The sequence below is a fragment of the Bombina bombina genome, chromosome 4 (genome assembly GCF_027579735.1).
Source record: "Bombina bombina isolate aBomBom1 chromosome 4, aBomBom1.pri, whole genome shotgun sequence".
NCBI classification, from domain to species: Eukaryota; Metazoa; Chordata; class Amphibia; order Anura; family Bombinatoridae; genus Bombina; species Bombina bombina.
In genome coordinates this window covers 403,060,542-403,067,566 of record NC_069502.1, presented here as the reverse complement: position 1 = coordinate 403,067,566, position 7,025 = coordinate 403,060,542, and the positions used below count along the sequence as shown (strand labels likewise).

At 39.2% G+C, this 7,025-nt stretch overlaps 1 pseudogene; it reads left to right on the top strand.

Moving 5' to 3' along the window:
* The first annotated feature begins 2,797 nt into the window (after nucleotides 1-2,797).
* Nucleotides 2,798-3,543, top strand: LOC128657494 (tetraspanin-3-like; annotated as a pseudogene).
* The last annotated feature ends 3,482 nt before the right edge of the window (nucleotides 3,544-7,025 follow it).

Below are 7,025 nucleotides of genomic sequence, written 5' to 3'. Positions count from 1 at the left end.
CTATTTCGGGGTTAGTGTTAGTTTTTTTTTTTTTTTAGTTGTTTTTTATCCAAGTTATTATTACTATTTTATTATTATCAGGTATTTGTAGAGCACCAGCAGGTTCCACAGCGTTATGAAAATAGGTGGTATATAAAAAACAATTACAGGGATCCAATGGGTAGAGGGTACTGCCGAGAGTTGCACTGTTGTAGTCGGCTCTTATGAAGGTGTACTATAAACAGCTGGGTTTATAGGCTTACATGCTATGGGGTTTAAGGGGATAGCAGTGAAGATAGGAAGGTTAGTGTAGGTTGTATGCATCCCTGAATAGTAGAGTCTTCAGGGAGCACTTGAAGCTTTTAAAATTAGGGGAGAGTCATGTGGAGCAAGGCAGAGAGTTCCATAAGATGGGAGCCAGTCAGGAGAAATCTTGTTAACGGGAATGTGAAGAGGTAACAAGAGAGGAGGAGAGTAGGAGATCATGAGCAAAGGGGACAGGAGGGAGAGTATCTGGAGACAAGGTCTGAGATGTAGGGGGGAGCAATGCAATTGAGGGCTTTGTGTGTCAGAGTGAGAATTTTGTGTTTAATCCTGGAGACAAGAGGAAGCCAGTGAAAGGATTGGCAGAGAGGTGCTGCAGATGAAGAGTGACGTGTAAGGAAGATAAACCTGGCAGAGGCATTCATTATGGATTGTAAAGGAGCTAGGCAGCAGCTAGGGAGACTAGAGAGGATGGAGTTGCAGTAGTCGAGACGGGAAAGGATGAGAGAGTGGATTAAAATCTTAGTTGTGTCTTGTGTATGGAACTGTCTAATTTTAGCAATGTTTTTAAGGTGGAAGTGGCAGGCTTTAGCCAAGGACTGAATGAGAGGAGTGATCCCAAGAAATTGGGCATGTGAAGTTGGGGTAGTGATGGAGTTATCAACAGTTATAGAGACATGGGGGGTGGAGATTTTGGAAGAAGGGTGGAAAATAAGGAGCTCAGTTTTGGAGAGATTTAGCTTGAGGTAGTGAGAGGACATCCAAGATGAGATATGAGAGAGACAGTTAGTGACACGGGTTAGCAAGGAAGGAGATAGTTCTGGTGCAGAGAGGAAGATTTGGGTATCATCGGCATACAAATGATAATGAAACCCATGGGACTTTATTAAGGAACCTAATGAGGATGTATAGATTGAGAAGAGAAGGGGACCAAGTACAGAGCCTTGCGGTACCCCAACAGTAAGAGGTAACGGGGCAGAGGATGCCCAAGAGAAGGCTACACTAAAGGTCTGGTTAGACAGATAAGAAGAGAACCAAGAGAGAGCTGTGTCACAGATGCCGAAGGATTGGAGGGTTTGGAGCAAAAGAGGGTGGTCGACAGTATCAAAGGCTGCAGACAGATCAAGGAGGATAAGTAGAGAGAAGTGGCCTTTGGATTTTGTTGTAAGTAGGTCATTGGTAACCTTAACAATTGCTATCTCTGTTGAGTGAAGGGGCGAAATCCAGATTGCAGTGGATCAAGGAGGGAATTTAATGTAATACTAGCTTTTCAAGAAGCTTTGAGGCAAGAGGGAGTAGGAGAATAGGGCGGTAGTTGGATGGGGAGGTTGGATCGAGAGAAGGTTTTTTTGAGGATAGGTGTGCCTAATGCATGTTTAAGAGATCTGGGAACTATACCAGTGCTGAGGGAGAGGTTGAAGATGTGTGTGATTATAGGGGTAAGGGTAGAAGAGAGGCAGAGGAGTAGTTGTGAGGGAATGGGGTCGAGGGGACAGGTAGTGGGGTGAGAGTATAGTATAAGGGCAGAAACTTCTTCCTCTGTAACAGGGGCAAAAGAGCTAAATTTATGGCTATGTGAGTTTTGGATGATTGTGAGCTTTTGAGGGGGTGGGAGACCGGTACTATGTTGAGAGCTTATTTAATTTCTGATGGAGTCGATTTTGTTGTTAAAGTAGCTGGCAAAATCTTGAGCTGAGAGAAAAGTTGTGGTGGGAGGTGAGCGTGGGCGGAGAAGAGTATTGAATGTGGAGAACAGACATTTTGGGTTTGAAGAAAGAGTAGAGATAAGAGTAGAGAAATAATGTTGCTTATATAGATTAAGGGCAGAATAGTAAGAGTTGAAGATGAACTTATAGTGAAAAAAGTCAGCAGAACTCCGAGATTTTCTCCAGTGTCGCTCAGCAATACGGTAACATCTGCATAGGTATCGTGTCAGAGGAGTATGCCAGGGCTGAGAATGAGTGTATGTTTTCCGAGCTATGGTAGGTGGGGCCAGATTATCAAGGACCAATGTAAGGGTGGAATTATAGTGGCAGATTCATCAGGACAGGAAAAAGGAGGGAAGAGAGAAGAGGTTCGAGAGAGCTAGCAAGCTGTTGCTGATCTAATGACTTGATACTTCTGTGAAGTTTAGTGTGAGGGGTAGAAGAAGGGAGAGTTGCAGGGAGGGAGGTGATGTTACAAATGAGAAGGTGGTGGTCAGACAGAAGAAAATGTGAGTTTGTGAAGTTTGAGATAGTGCATCGATAGCTGAAAATAAGATCAAGGGATTGACCATCTTTGTGAGTGGGAGAGTCAGTCCATTGTGACAGGCCAAAAGAGGAAGTGAGTTACAGAAGTTGTTTTGCAGAGGAGGCAGTGGGATTATCAACAGGGAGGTTGAAGTCACAGAGAATGAGGGCAGGGGTATCCAAGGAAAGGACGTAAGATAGCCAGGCGGCAAAGTGATCTAGAAATAGAGTTGCAGATTAGGGCAATGCTATACTAAAGGCCCTTTTTAGGGCTATTGGCAGTTTATTGTTAGATAAACACTCATTACGCATTACGCTGTGCAATGGGACGCTGTGCAGACAGTACATCTCAGGTGTGCATTGGATTCCTGGTGCTCCTGCTTTGGGGTGCAGCTGCCACTATTGGTATGCCACTTATGTTTCAAAATCCACTTTCAGGACCTATAAACTTTTCTTCCATCATGTGGACCTACTCCTACCTTGCTGTTTGACTTTGACAGGTGGAGTCTTCCTTGTTATTAACAGGCTAATTAGGTTGTGCACCTCTATAACAATGGTTCTCGTTGCCAGCAAGGTACTTTTATGTACATAATTGTGATAGTTATTTGTTTGGAGGCATCTGCTGCAATTCTCACATTTCTTTATATTCACAAGATGGACTACGAGTTGAACCCAATGGTTGGTGAATTCACACATTATAATGGCAGTTACTCTGATGGTGTAGTGGACAACAAATTCAAAAAGAGCTAAAGTGCTGCAGCTTAAATAATTACACAGACTGAGAAATCACTTCATGGTACCAACATAATTCAAGTGTACCAAAGCAAAGATCTTTTGTAACACAACATTTACATGGTGCACTGGAGACGTCTCCCTTCCAAATCAGCTATATCAAGAGGGCTGTTTTGTAAAGCTACATCATAGGATCAGCTTCAACGTGACATTACTATTTTGGTCATGTATTGACATCATATGTGTCAAGGCTCTTGCAGCTATTAATGATGGTGTTCTAATGACACAAAATCCATTCCAAGACTTTTGAATTCTTGATTCAGGAACATTTGCATAATTTTTTGAACAATTTATTTGAAGTTTGTAATAAACCACAAAAAGAGATTTTGCTGCACTTTTTTTTTTTTAAAAAAAACTTTATTTATACAATGAGAGAGGCGTTCTCATGAGCCCATGACAATGAGAAATATGTTACATACATAGGAAAAGTTTATACATCTCATTAGATACAAGACACTGATGATGTTTTAGTCCAATGAGTGGTTCATGACAGTCCTGTATTAATATGGCAAAGGGGGCCATAGCTCATGGTTCTTCCTCTCGCTTTTCCTCTTTTTTTTAAAGAACATAATAGATAATAATAATAATAATAATAATAATAATAATAAACAAACAGAATAAACATAAAAACATAACTAAACAAACAAAGTAAAATAAAGTAAAATAGAATAGAACACACCAAGAAAACTTGGGTTATACCATACTCACCCAGAGTGCCCCCAGACCGCCAGCCACAGATTAATCTCTTAAAACAGTGTAAATTTGAGATATAATTAATTATCATACTGATATAGTTTATGTTGTGTTTGAGAAACACCAGTTTCCCTTAAGATTTTTGGTTAGTATGAATGCACTGTTTTTAAATGGATATAGGACTCTTTCTCTAACATTTTCTGGTAAGTATAGTAAGTAAATTCCCCATTTTTTTTATGAATCTAGATATTCTCTTTTCAATGTTCCCTTTGACATCTGCTTGTTCTATGAGCATCTGGGTGTGTAGTTTAGTGAGTAGTTGTTGAAATGGTGGGGTCTTCCTATCTGTCCAGTTCTGTAATATCAGTTGCCTTGCGGTTAATATAGTGATGTTGACTAGATTATCACGCTTTTGTGTGTTGTTCTCAGGGAACATAAACATGATGTGTTGTGCTGAGAGGGATATTTGTTTTCTAGTTATTTTTGTCATCCAGTACATTATGATTTTGCTGCACTTTTAATTTAACTATTGTATGTTTAATTATGTTAAAGTAGATTAGGGGTTTTTTTTAATTTTGGGGTGACTTTTTTGTTTTTATAGGGGTATTAGATTAGGTTTAATTGTTATTATTTTGGCTAGTTTCGTTTATTATTTTTTTAAGCTTAGATTATTTTTATTTTTCGTAATTTTAGAGGTCTTTTTTGTAATATTAGTTTTTTTAATTTTTTCGTAGTGTTAGGATTTTTTAATTTTGTAATTTAGGTTTTTTATTTTTAGTTTATTTTAGTTTTTTTTTAAAAATAGTTATGTTAGGTTTATTTATAGTTTAAAGGGACAGTCTACACTGAAGTTAAGCTTAACTGTACATATTTATTACCTTCTATAATGCTCCCTCATCCGGTTCCCCATACTGCAGGACCAACAGCAAATTACATTTTCAAACAAAATATCCATTATTTTGCCATTAGGAAATGGCCACCTGAGGCCGCCTTTCAATAACATCATCACTCCAGCTTATTTTCTCACTGCCTATGCATACAATGGAATCATACATAACCCATTGAAGACTAGTGTGTACACTTTTGTTGTGTTTTGCGCATGCGCTCCTTGTGTTTTGAAACGTCACTGCCCAAAACCCCCCAGAAGTTTTGAGATTGTAGAACGGCACATTGTCCCATGCAGTGGAGGCTCCTCCATGTGTGCACCCTCGCACGTGCCCCCCTGTGAGTGTGCCCCCCTGTGAGTGTGAGAGGAAAAAAAAAAATATTAAAAAAAAATAAAATATAATTTTTCCAATATCCCCCTATTGAAAAAATTATATTTTATTTTTAACCACCAAATATGAAATTCTGATTTTATTTTTAATATAATATTCCAAAAAAATTTCAGTGTCACTAGTGTCTGACTGTTATTTTGTCCCTATCGCACGTGCGGTTAGAGCCCTATCTGCCTGTCAGTGATTTCTAACTTGTTCACTGCAGGCATCAAACCAGGCTGTATACATTGCCTTATCGCACAGGCTGAACTGTGCGAGAGTGGGGAGGGACAAGTTCAGCCTGTGCCCTGATAGGCTGCACCGCATACGTCACGGTCAGAGAGTGGGGAGGCGGGTACAACAACAAGATGCTGCTTACTACGAGGCCGAGCCGAGGTAATACGAGACCAGCCGAGTCTGAGATCTTCCGACAAGTGTTCCAGCCTGTGGATAGGCTGCGCCTGCACGCCACTTTGCCGGGTACGTGACGTCACAACAGCTCCTCCCCCGCATCAACGGCGCGAAAACTTCATATTTGAGTTTGCTGTTGAGCGGAGAGGAGTGTGTTGTGACTCACAGTGTTTCTCAGTCGAATTTCTTTGAATTGTTTACAGCTTCCTAAACAAATTATTAGCTGAGCTAATAATCGATATCATCTCTACTACTAGCTACTACTACTAATAGCATTAGCAGCCAGTGTGTTACTGACATTGACTTTAGTTTAGTTAAAATTTAAAAAAATTTAAAATCCAATACTGAATATTATTGTAGCCTAGAGCGGAGGCCCTAGACAGGCTAGACAGCTAAAACAGAGCGGCTTGCTTGCCTCCCTTGCCTAGGAGAGAGAGCTCAGAGAGGGAGTGGTGGAGGCTGCTGAGCTGGAGCAATATATCTATTTCTTCTATATATTATTAACAATTAAGTTTTGGGCAGAATTTATTGTTAACCTGCTAAGAGCCTGAGACTGCAGAAATTAATAATTAATTAGTATATATATATTTAATTTCCTGAGAGAGGATCCCATTCCTAATCCTTAGTTCTTTCTTGCCTGGCTGGGGCCCTGTCCCTGCCCTGATAATTTTCTAGTTTGTCAATTGTCAGACAGAGAGTGGTCTATCTCAGACTCAGTTTATCAGAGTGACAGACAGTGACACTGACTCAGTACTTGTAAAAAAATAAAAAAGTTTTTTTTTTCTCAAAAAAGCAGTTAACTGCTGCCTGTGCTGCATTATTAACTTTAATTTTATTATACATTTTATTATAAATTTAAATATAATTTATAATTTTTTATTAGTTATATTAGAGTCTCATAGTTTGTAAAACAATTATATATTTTATAACGGCTTCTCAGCTACTTACCTACAGTCCTACAAGTTATATATATTTTAGAACAACCGCATAACTACTTGCCCACTAGTTTTAGACTGTAGTTGACCTTGCCTGTTGACGGCTGTCACGGCCACTGCTGCCTGCTGTAATAATACTATTTAAAACACTATTTTAGTTTAGAATTATTATCAGATTGCAGAGAGTCTCATAGTTTGTAAAACAATTATATATTTTATAACAGCTTCACAGCTACTTACCTACAGTCCTACAAGTTATATATTTTAGAACAACCGCATAACTACTTGCCTACTAGTTTTAGACTGTAGTTGACCTTGCCCGTTGACGGCTGTCACGGCTGCTGCTGCCTGCTGTAATAATACTATTTAAAACACTATTTTAGTTTAGAATTATTATCAGATTGCAGAGAGTCTCATAGTTTGTAAAACAATTATATATTTTATAACAGCTTCACAGCTACTTA